This window comes from Harpia harpyja, chromosome 17, assembly GCF_026419915.1.
Source record: "Harpia harpyja isolate bHarHar1 chromosome 17, bHarHar1 primary haplotype, whole genome shotgun sequence".
NCBI classification, from domain to species: Eukaryota; Metazoa; Chordata; class Aves; order Accipitriformes; family Accipitridae; genus Harpia; species Harpia harpyja.
Genome location: NC_068956.1, coordinates 26,642,691 through 26,654,816, shown reverse-complemented (window position 1 = coordinate 26,654,816; position 12,126 = coordinate 26,642,691). Strand labels below are relative to the sequence as shown.

The 12,126-nt window shown below is 38.6% G+C and overlaps 1 protein-coding gene across 1 annotated transcript in view; it reads right to left on the bottom strand.

The window, feature by feature from the left end:
* FRY (FRY microtubule binding protein) overlaps positions 1–12,126 on the bottom strand; it is a 253,146-nt gene that overhangs the window by 217,423 nt on the left and 23,597 nt on the right. Inside the window, exon 2 of the mRNA XM_052812244.1 lies at positions 6,595–6,771. The gene's annotated coding sequence lies outside the window, so the exon portion shown is untranslated. The remainder of the gene's footprint in view (positions 1–6,594; positions 6,772–12,126) is intronic.

Below are 12,126 nucleotides of genomic sequence, written 5' to 3'. Positions count from 1 at the left end.
GAAATGGGGGAAGTTCAGATCACATTTCAGCAGAAATGAGATTCCTAGATGCGTTTCTCAAGGATAACAAGCGGGACACACCTGCTTGCGTGGGAAAGAATACAGCGCAGGAACATAAAAAACAAGTGTGAGGGTCATCTGGACCAACTGTATACAGAAGGCTGCAGAGCTTTTCCTGCTAGCTAAAGATAGGCTTTTGGAAATTATGAGAGACTCCTAGGAATTAAATCAGAAAGCCTAATTTCAGCCTGGGAGCCTAGTCTCCTGTACCTCTTTTACAACCAATGGACAGAGCCATTGATTCAGGGCTGGGAATAACCTCTGCCTCTGCACTAACTATACTGAATAGTGGCAAGGTTAAAGTTAGGTTTAGGTAGCGCCTGTTCCACAATGATAGGAGTATTCCTCCCTCCTTGTAGGAGATGCTACAACTCATCTATTTCAATGTTAATATTTCCTTCTTGTGAGAAAATTTGCATTTGGATGGAGCTAGTTCAGCTTCAACTTCCAGGCGCCTTTATTGATAAAGCTGAGAAATTCCTTGCTTTGAGACTGCTTTTTAAAAGACAAGAATTTGTAGATGATTATCAACTCATCTTGCAAATTTCTGTTCTATAAATTTACATGACTGAACTCGAGGCCTCACAGTATAAGAGTTTTGTTGGTTTTTTCCCCTCCAGACCTTGAAAAATTCCACAGGCTTCTTTTTTTAACTGTTTCCTTTATTTATACTTCATTGTTAAGTGGAAGTATCAAGACACTGGATACAATATTTTAGTACCACAATATTTTAGCATCACGCTGACAGCCAAGCTGAACAAGCTTCTTAAATGGCCCCTTGGCTTTCCTTCAAGTTACTATCCTGAAGAGGTTTTTATTTGTAACCCTACAACTGTGCTTGCATTACCTTCCATGTAGCAGCATTAAAAACATGTTTCGTTGTACCATGAGCACTTAACTAGGCAATTCACATATGACTATGATGCTGTAATACTGATTCAAATTCATTATTTACCAATATCTCACCAATTTTGGACACCCTGTAAAGTAGTAGGACTGCAGAGGATACTTAATAAGTGAAATTTTTACATCATCCAAATGCTTAAAAAAACAACTAAAACCAACTAAAACAACTACTAAAAAGCTTTGAATCTATACATTTCTTAACCTAACTCACACACAGAGCTAAAACTCACCTCAATTATCGAATATGAATGAAGATTTGAGAGCCATATTTTTTAAAAATACTGTATATAGTCTTTATGTTATACAATGTAAATTTTAAAAAGTGAAGTATCAAAACAAATGCCATAGAGAAATATACATATTACACAACCACAGGTTAGCTTAAGTAGGTCATACTTTCCAGAGAAGTAAGAAGCTGTCTGTCAGTCATAGGCAGATTCAAACATGCCATTCATGATATTTGGAGGCCTCATTTACACTGTCCAGCCTTTCCCAGTAGAACTACATCAGTACTGATCAATCAACAAAACTCCCTACTCTACCTGTGGTATATACAAAAGAAAGGGACTGGATTTCTCTCACCTAGCTGCAGACATTCAAAGATTAAGTTGCCGAAGTCTAAACTCCATCTATAGTTAACACAGAGAGAGAGATGTACCTGTGCAAGGCAGAATTCATATCCCTGAACTGAGGATAGGGGAAATTGTCTTTTCCACTTAACTGCAGACTTACCAAGACTTACAGATGCTTAACCTTTGTATGCTCATAGAGGTTAGATGAGAGGAGTGCCACACCAAGACCTTCTGCACTACAGTCATCGGGAGTGAAGCACAATAAACTAAAAAGGATTTTCTTCCACCAGCAGAGCTGCTCTGTGGGGAAGAGACCACATATGAGTGCAGTGTTGCTGGGGCTGATGAATTTTTTCTGCCCTAAGCAGAGGGCAGGAGCAGGTCTTCATCTCTCATTATTTGTTCTCTCATAATTTGTTCATACAATTCCCAAGCTCTATGTATCATTACTTTAATTGGGAATGGCAAACTAATGGGCTGAACATTCTTTGATGGTCAGAGTGCTGAATAAAGAGATGCATGGAGTCAAAGTAAATGATTCAAAGGGGTTTTATCTTCCAGTCTCTAAGACAATGCTGAAGAAACTGGAAAAAATATAACAACAAGATTCTTACAGCAATTTTGGATGTTTCTACTTAGGTATCAAATTTATTCAAAATTGGGAACTGGAAGCTTATGTCTTATCGTGTAACTCTGAATAACAGCACCACTAGATTGAAAGCATCTTCCTGTCAAATCCTCTAAAGGCAGGTGTCTAGCAGCAGATCTCTGCTATGATTATTGTTGAAATTGTACCAAAATTGGCAATCTTGATTTTCTACTGTACATCAGCCCCCACATTAGCCAACATGTGTGTGTGTGCATATCTATGTGAAAGGATGTACAAAAATCCACTGAAAAATAAATCCAAATCTTTCTGCAACCTGAGCTAAAATTTTTCAGCTCACTTTCTGGAAACATAGAAAGTAGGTCAGCATATATCCCAAAATAGCACATCAGCACTGAAAGAAAAAGTAGTATATCTGTATCTTTGGTCTTTTTAGCTCATTTCTCTATAGGGGGGAATGGAGGATGAAAGCCTTTCCCTTATTCTACTATATGGAGGAACACATACAAGAAAAAATTGATTATACTTTAAAAAGCACCCAAATCAGCCACCTACATGGGGAAGATATTATCTGTTTTAATCAAAGCAAAATAGCACTGAATAGAACAATTTAAGCTTTATCTAAATATAAGCAAGGGAAAAGCCAGGAAATTTAAAATGTGTTTAAAATGTTGTACTGGATATGTATCACATGCTGTTCCTTGCACATCTTGTTCCTTGTATCAAAAACCTATTCGGTAAAATATTTACTTTGGAAATAATGGCATACTTTCTGTGATTTTGTTGTTCATCTTGCAATTTTTTTTAAAAAGTATTTGCTGTTTCAGTAAGAATTGGAATTGCTGCCTATTTTGTGATACCCTTCATGCTATGGACACTCCTAAACACAAAATATTTTCTTTAATACCAGATGCAGGTCTCCCGCTTTTTAAGGAAGTAAAAAGGTACAAGCAAAAACCAAATTATTTAAACTCACACATCTTATAGCTATAAAGATTCTGAAGAACTCTTCTGGGATTAATATTGACAAGCTCCTTTCATGAACTATTACAGTACCTTAACAAGAAAAGAAAAACAAAAACCACTCTTAGGCAATATTAAATGATGCTTATCAGCCCTAAAATGTTATTACCTTATTCAAGTCAATATCAGTACTGTTGGCTACAACATGATGAATGACGCTGATCTGTTTCCCAGAACAGATTTCAAGCTAGAACACTGATATTTTTCATTAGGAAAAAATCATATTGCCTCCCCCAAATTCCAAGTGTCAGTCTTCATTTCTATCTCCACGCTAGATTAAAATGAATGTTTGAAAGGTACTAAGCACTGGCAACATCGCCTTTTAAGTTCAGTGATTTTTATGCAACCAGCAGGAATCCCTAAAAACAACAAAACAAACCTATTTTTAGTTCTTCCTTTTCCGTTTGCTCCCCCCCCCCCCTTGTTTTATTTTTTAAACTATTGGTCTATTCATGCTCCATCTCAGTTCTTGGACGTAGTTCTCATATATTCCCCTTACCAGTCCAACCTGTTTAAATATCTCATCCACCAGCTTATGAAATACTATAATTCATGTACGTATGTACATAGTTTAGGCAATTATAGAACTGGACTCTTCCACACAGCCAGGCTTAAGTCTCTCCAAAAAGGGAGATTGAAATGGAGAACAACTTCCTGAACCTATAGCTGCTGGGATCTGCACTTTTCTTTGACACTCAATAAACCAATGCTTGCTATCAGAACTTAAGTAAAAATTAGAACCTTCATAGGTAAGACAGGCTTCACAATTAACTGAGTGAAGTGATGATCGAGTTTCTCAAACTTTGAAAAATGAGGTCAAAGTACTAAAATAAAATAAAATGGTTGAGTTTTGATGTCCTGTGAGGCCTCCACCTTGCAAAATTTTAAAACTCTAACCTAGCAAACAAAGTGCATAATTAAACACATTTAACTGCATTCCTAGATTACTGCCAGATAGCTTGTCACATGCCTTGTTGGGTCTAAATAGACAGTTTTCATTTGTTACTTCCAAAAGCCAAAGGCACAGAACTGAGTTCAATTTAGAGCTGGACGAATATACTATTAAAATATCATCAGATCAAATAAATCAAAAAGCATAAATTTATAGTGCAGCATTAAAATAAATGAGGAAATAAGGCAGTATATATAATATAATATGAGTAGCAACAGATACAAACTCCCCTAGCATTCTCTTGCTGATGCCAGCAATGTCATCCTCCAAAATCTGACAGAACTTATGGGAAGATAATAGGTCCCATATTCATCAGACTTTAGTACTGCTAGTTTTTCTGATATGCCACCAGTGTAATTAAAAAACTACACTGTTCTAGTTAAATGGAACTAAATCATTCCCTCCGTGCCCTGGGATTTTTTCTAAACTGTAAAAGACAAGAGATTTCACAAGAGCACATCATGTCAGTTGGTCTCATCTCCCTTTTAGAAAATAAAAGCCCATGAATATGTTTGAATATTCATGCCATTCCAACTCTGAGTTCAAGGACATTTACAAGACACCTGCTAATATGCCAAATTTGTATTCACTGGAGTGGGAAGCCTGCTGCAGAGAGATACTGTTTTCACTAAGAAGCCATTAGCTTAACTGCTGAGAGGTTGTAGCTTCTTAAACCGCTTTGTGAAGGAGAAGCATTAGTATAATCAGTTATTTCAAGGCACAGTAAAACAGGTAAACTAGTCCAGAAGTGGTCAAATCTAGCATTTTCTGAGTTTGCTTAACCGGGACATAGGAGGTCCTAGAATTACAGTCACAAGGTAGTCTAGGGAACAGCTCGCTCATTTCCCAGCTTAGAGCCTGTAATTACATATAGTTGTACTTTTCCAGACCAGAGTCATCACACATTCCCTCCTGGCTCACGTGGCGCAATGATTCGTGCTTAATCTTGTGTCTAGAGCACTAGCGACCGTGCCCTAGACTCCCGTGGCTGCATTATTTTATATGGGTTAGATGTCTCCCTTACACCCTTTAGTGACTGACATGGGAATTTCAGCATGATCAATGGTACACCAGGTTGAAATCACACAGGCTGCTGCGGAGATGTGTCCTAGAGCCCTACCACAAGTCAAACTGAACATACAGACTCAGCCATATGGAGCCCTTTTCATGTCAGCATGCATGTACACAGCCCTGCTGCACAGACCAGCTTATCCCTAGGCAATGAAAATCACCATCTTCATAATGGTCATATAGGTCTAGAATATATATCACACATTTACAGATCTCTGTGCTCTACAGCATAAATATATCCTTCTACTTGTTTTGATCTGCACTGTCTTGGATAAAAGAAGACTACATTGAAATAAAATAGACACTGAATTATAAATGGTATTGTAATTGTCCCAATGTACTGAAAACCATCATCCAAAAATCTAGAAATGTCTGAAACAGAAAAATCTGTATTTAAGCAATCAAAGAACATAAAAATAACTACTCAGATTGAAAAGTCTGTGGCCCTGTCAGGAGCCTTTATAGTACTGCTCTTAAAAGCAAAAGAAAATATTTCACTCTTCAGTGGATTGGAATTGGGAGCACTATGGAAGCAAGTCCTCCAGGAGAAATACTGCTAACAATATAATTTGCTGTGACTTACAGCTGAGTACAGGTCAAAATTAATTGACGCCAAGAAATCTTATTTTTATATGACAGAAGGACTAGCTACTGCTTAATAAGGACAGGATAAAACCCATCCAACCTTTTTTAGTAGCAAAAAAAGGTTTGGTTTTGTTCAAGAGAAGGACACTGATGAATTTCTACTCATGTTGCTCTCTATTTTGCCCCTGGTTCCTTGAAGTATAAATGCATGGTAGCAATTGCAGCTATTTCAGACGCTTAACTTAGTACACACGCAAAATGCTTATTCATCTGTTTTCAAACACGTACCAGCATTTACAAAACCAAATATAGCCAACTGTTTTCTGTAAGGAATTTCAGTCCCAGGAAGGCTTTAACTAAACACTTGCACTGTATCAGATTAGTTAAAACCCACAAGTTCCTTCAGCTCCTGGTAATGGTTTGCCAGCTTTCACTAACATGAAGACAAAGAGTCCATAAATACTTGTAGTAAAGTATGTGCACAATCTCATGTCACACGTGATGGTCTCAATATAGCTTTGTAATTCATATTTAAAGCGAGGCCATAAGAAACCAAAACCTGTCATTGCCAAATATTTAAATTCATGTACACAATCCTTTTCAGTAAGAACTACATATACATGAGCTTCCAAATCCCAATATGCAAGTTTCGTATTTTTCACCTATGCAAAAGACTTTTAACTATTTACTTAAAAAAGGATAATAGTTGCCACATTTATTCAATAAAGAAATGCATTCACACATAAAATTCACTGTCATTCTAATGGAAAAATCTCACATAAATCCGCAATGACTAGATAATTGATGTAAAGTCTTACCTTTCCCTGAAGCGACAGTTTCCAGTAGTGATCTCTCTTAATGCTTTAATTTTGCAATGTAATTTTCATAAATAGTTTTCTAGTTCAGGCAGAGATGGGTAAACTGCAAGCAGTCTGGATGCTATCTTGCTTGCTTCCTGGAGATCACTGTTTCACATGGTGAGCCATCACAACTACCTAGGGAAAATAACAGTTGTCTTAACCTTCGGTCACCTGGACAACATGATATATTACTGCTCCCAGATTAAACAAAAGATTTAAACAAAATCCAAGTCTTAAAACACGACCTTAAAAATTGTATTTATCTACCACACATTTCATAATAGATGCTGTTAAAAGAATTATTGCATACTTTCTTACCAGGAATTCATGCTCTTGGATAGAGACATAAAACAAGTGGGAAAATTTTATATACAAATGTTGTAAATTTTTCAAATTACAACTTGTCTTTACACTGACAATATGAACTAGACTTTTTTTTTTTGGTAGATTTCTGGTCAGAAACTATAAGCAACAGTGGAAACTGAGTTATGCTGTAATTCCTTAAGCAGAAGTAAACAGAGGTGCCTCTGGAAAATAAAAATGCTGAGAATAGGAATCTACTTTTACTATTTGGGTATAACTGCAAGGTCCCTTTTAGAACAGGAAACATTATATTTCTATTTGGTGCAACTACAGGCATCTGGCAGCCAATTTTTTAATTCAGTCTAATAACAGCTGCAGGCTGAGAAACAAAAGTTATTCACTCATAACCATTCTTTGAGACAGGCTATGTACATTTCCTCTTACGCTATATGGAAGCGGCACAAAGCTAGCATTGCAACATTTCCTCACCTAGACTGGCTGAAATCTTCTCAGCCCCCCCAAAATCCCAACACAGAGATGGCTTTTGGACCGCAGGACTGTTCTTACTGTATATCAGGTTTATGTCCTGGATTCCCTCCCTGGTCATGGTATCAAAGGAGCATGAAGTTGTCTCTGATGCTCCTCCTCTGAGCAACATGCTCATCATATGATGCCATGTTACTGTCAGCCTGTCCTAAGTTTTAATGCTGTTTCAGAAGGTGGTGATGGAAATGAAGCTGAGAGTTTTGAGCAGATCCCAACACACACAAATGCTCTGAAGCCAAGACTGCCACCTGCACCATGTCTGTGTTCAAATCCACTGGCAGCAAATGTGGGTACCACACTTCGGGGGCAGAGCACTGTCCCGTGATGGGTATGCCCAGAGGCCCATAATGCTGGGTATCAAATCCAACTTGAATTTTGTTACTATGAGGACAGTCTGAATGTCCTTTGTGAGCACAGGGAGTGATGATGCTACATAGATCTGTAACACGAGTAAGACACCTTGTCTGTTAACTTGAATATGAGATGCAGTTGCTATGGGCCTTACCCAACCAAAGTGTTGAATACCTCCAAGGACAGAGTCATGACCGGTCTGGACAATCACAGTGCTGTCAGAGCAGCCTCTTGAACAGCGTATCTCAATCTGAATACACCAGACCCACGGCAGCAAACAGGACAATCCAACTCCAACAGCATTACTTGACCTGTTCACCCCCATGAAATGTTTGATAGGGCACTTAATCAAAAGACCTACTGAGTCACTATTAGCAAATGATACTCAGTTTTCTGCTATTTCACAAGGCGGTGTTTTACAACCCTGTCTCCTCTCCCCACCTTTTCATTAACAACAGGTACCACCCTCACACCCTCACCACTTCACCATGTATTATTAAAAAGCTTATACATTTTTATTTCTCTCTCTTCAGTGCATTTTTCCTTCTGGATAGCCCTTATTCCATAAAAACACAATAGTAGTTCTGCCCACACTTTAAGAAGCACTACTGTTAGTCTAGATAATTCTCTTCTTGCATGTTTATGCAAGAGTTCAGGCTTCCTGAACATTAAGAGAACTATCAAACTCTGGCATCTGAGTCAAAAGTCACTGAGATAGACAAGGCAGTCATGGCTCAGATCTGCCCCTTCAAACCTTCTGCACATTTGGGTATCTTTTTGTATGCTGTACTCCAGGTGCATTTTAAAGATAAGGCCCCATTGTTTAGATGCTTTTTGGGTTTGGAAAATAAGAAGTGACAGACAGTAGATCTGACAGGTTTCTGAAACTACTCTAGTTCCTCATCTTCCTGCTGCTAAGTCTGTTTATGTGTGCAAGACGCTGTCAGAGACGTACAAGATTTTTGGACGAAAATAGGTCATCAAGTTTTAAACTCACCAAAGAAAATCCCAATACATGGAATACTTCAGGTTATCATCATCAATACAATAGAGTGGATTTAGTCCGTTATACATCACATCTGTGCAGTAACAGGAGACTGCATCTTAAAAGCAATTCCCTGGTTTTGCATATCCATGTGATAAATTGCACTTTCCAGTCTCTGGTAGCCTGAAGTCATTACCCTTCGCTTTGGGGGGAGGAGGAGGGTCAGGAGGAGAGGGAGGGAGTGCTTTCCATAACAGACTCTCAGGCAACAGTGTAAATACTGACTTTCATGGACATACTTTACTTCAAAGTACAGGGGCAGGCTGAATCAAGCAGTCTCCAGCCAAACATTACAACCATGTGTAGACACACCACCTCTTCAGTCCAGTATATAAAGGGCACAGTCTCCTCTACAGCTAGAGCAGAAAAAAGACCCTGAACAAGGATAAAAATGAGGAACCTGAAATAATGTACAGTATGGATATAATTAGTTTAACTGTGAAGTGTTGCACAATTATTTGCCATAGACCATCTAACTTTATTCATCCTCCTTGAGACATTTCTTGTTAAGTATGTTATTTCTACACAGGTATTAGTTACACCAAACCATGACTTTCATAGATCAGTGCTTTGTTACATCAGTCTCAAAACACATGTAATACAACATGTATAAGTCACAGAGATCATTGGCACTTCCATTGTGCCCAACTTTTTCTTCTGAAAAAGCAGGATTTTCATTTGTATCTCTTTTTAGAGGTAAAGAAAATGAATACATGCCCTAAGTAGGTACACATTGTTCTTGTAAATATTATTGCTTAAACAGGCATTTCTGAAATGATCTTCATAACACAAAATATTTAAAAGTATGAAAATTACGGCATTAAACACACAAACAATGCAGTAACTCCACAGCTGTACGGTAAAACATCCCAAAATAAGGAGGTTTGTCAAAATACACATTGTTCTCCAACAAACAAAAACCCTAGTGAAGATAAGAGCTGCATCACTCCAGCACCCTCTGTTGGCCTTCCTGCAGCATGTTACTTTCTGTACTCATTTAAAAGCATCATTTATTTCATCCTTAAGCTATGACAAAGATTCCTTTATACAAAAACACACGTGAAGAGCAAAAAAAAACCCAACACCCCACAACTCAGCCCTACTGATAGAAACTTGAGATATATAGCACATCATAGCTTAACATCAAAATACTCAGAACTGCCAGACCTGTCATGCATTAGCCCATCTTTGCAGATAGTCAGAATTGATCTAATTATAAGGGCAAAATGTTCTTTACCAGCCCTCTCTGTGTCTGATATTTCTAACAGACACCAATAATAAATGGTATCTCATGTGCAGCTCCCAGCAATAGAAATGACAGCTCTACAGAAGGAACTATTTTTATGGAACACCTTTCACCAGGGCAACTGAGAACTGACAATACATACATTACGTAAAATATCATCCACAAAAGAAAGTGCTCAAACCACGCCTCGTCAAGCATGCAGATAAATAAGGTCCAGATGCCAGATACAAGGTGATCTAAATATAAACTCCATATACTGCATTCTGGTGTATAGCCAGATGGTATAATTTCCAGAAGCAAAGGCCCTTAGTCCAGCAAGCCTGGCAGCTGCTTCGCAAAGCCGGCTCACAGCTTTGCAACAGCAGACGTGAAGCTGCAGCGGGAGTGGAGAGGAAGAAGGAGGGAGAAACGGTAGGGCTGAGAGAGAGAAGCAGGCGTGCTCTCTTGGCGCTGAGGGAGGTAAGGGAGGTATGGGCTGCTTCTGAGAAAAGCCACCCAGGGGGTTATCGGGGCGGCCTTGTCCTTTCTGGCCCTTCGGCTGGTGAAAACAGCAGAAAGCAGCCTACGCCCGGCTGTGCAGCAGGAGGCAAAGACCTGCTGCCTGGCCATCTTGCAGTCCTTGAACCACCACTCAAGAAAAGCCACAGGCAAAGGAAAGGCAGGACCAAAGGAGGTGTTACTGAGCTGTCTGGCTGCTTCCACCAGCCAAATGGTCGAGTAACTGCCTACTTTATCTACCTACAGCTAAACCCTGAAGATAACACTGACCAGAATCCAAAGAACCAACAAAAGAGCTTTTCTTAGCTGACCTTAAGTTTAACGACAAGGAAAAATGTAGTCTCAGAAATGTCACCAGTTATTGCAAACTTGCTCCTAACACTCTTAACTTTGCACCTTTAAGCTCTGTACAGTTTTGTACCTGCTTAGTTTTGTTTTCACAGCATCCCGTCTGCTCACCTGAAATTCATACCTACTATCTCACCACCCTTCCAGGCTCTGCTCTCTGCTTCTCTTCTTTTCTGCATGCACCTTCACGTGATTCTCTCCTAATATTTCCGTGTTCATTGACTTTAAGATGGTGCTAATAAAAACTGATGGTCAGATAATAATCTCCAGAACATGCTGAAATGCACGCAAACTTTTGCCAACCAAATTTGTAGCACTGTTTTTCAGAAAGTATTACTATGCTATTTCAAATGTTTACTCACATGCTTCTGCTTTGGGTAATTATATTTTACCATTTAACAGACATGGAGAAATCAGTTTGATTTGGAATGTCAAGATCTGAATTATTAGAGTCAAATATTTGTTGCACAGAACAAACCAGAAATTATCTCATGAAATCTGTGCAGTTCATTTGAGGTCACTTACTAACCAGTCCAGAAGCCAGAGGTGGCCCCAAACTGAATCCACATCCCTAAACCTCAAAACTGGAAAAAAGCAATCGAGCATTTGCAATGCATGATGTTACCATCCATCTTCAGGAGTTACTATTCTGACAGTTAATTTTCAGGCATTTATATTCTTGCTTTATACTAGTTTCTGCTGGCAAAGATTTCTTTCTCTTTAGCTGTTTTGTTATTTTAAAACAAATTTACCGCTTCGTTTTCCCCATGTTTAAAAGGTCTGGTTCTAATGGTAGAAGTCATTTCCTTTAAGACTTGGCTGTTACAGATGGCTGGTTAGGGCTGCAGTAGCCTGTTCAGTGACAGGTTACTTACGCAATGAAGTTCCTCTGCCTAGCAACCCTGAGGGTGGGGTTCAAAACAGCAACTGCACCAGTCACATTTTGCAACTGAAAGTGAGGGAAAAAAGAAAAAGAGATGCAGGAACCTGGAGTGTTAAGGGGAAACACTGCTTTTCTTCATGAGAAATGTAACTTGCTATGAAAAGAAGGTAACAAAAAACATAGAAGAATGAATCAAAGGCAGCTAAAATATTTCCCACAAAGTTGTAATTAATTCTGAGATCATAATATGATAATGATTATTAAGAGAAA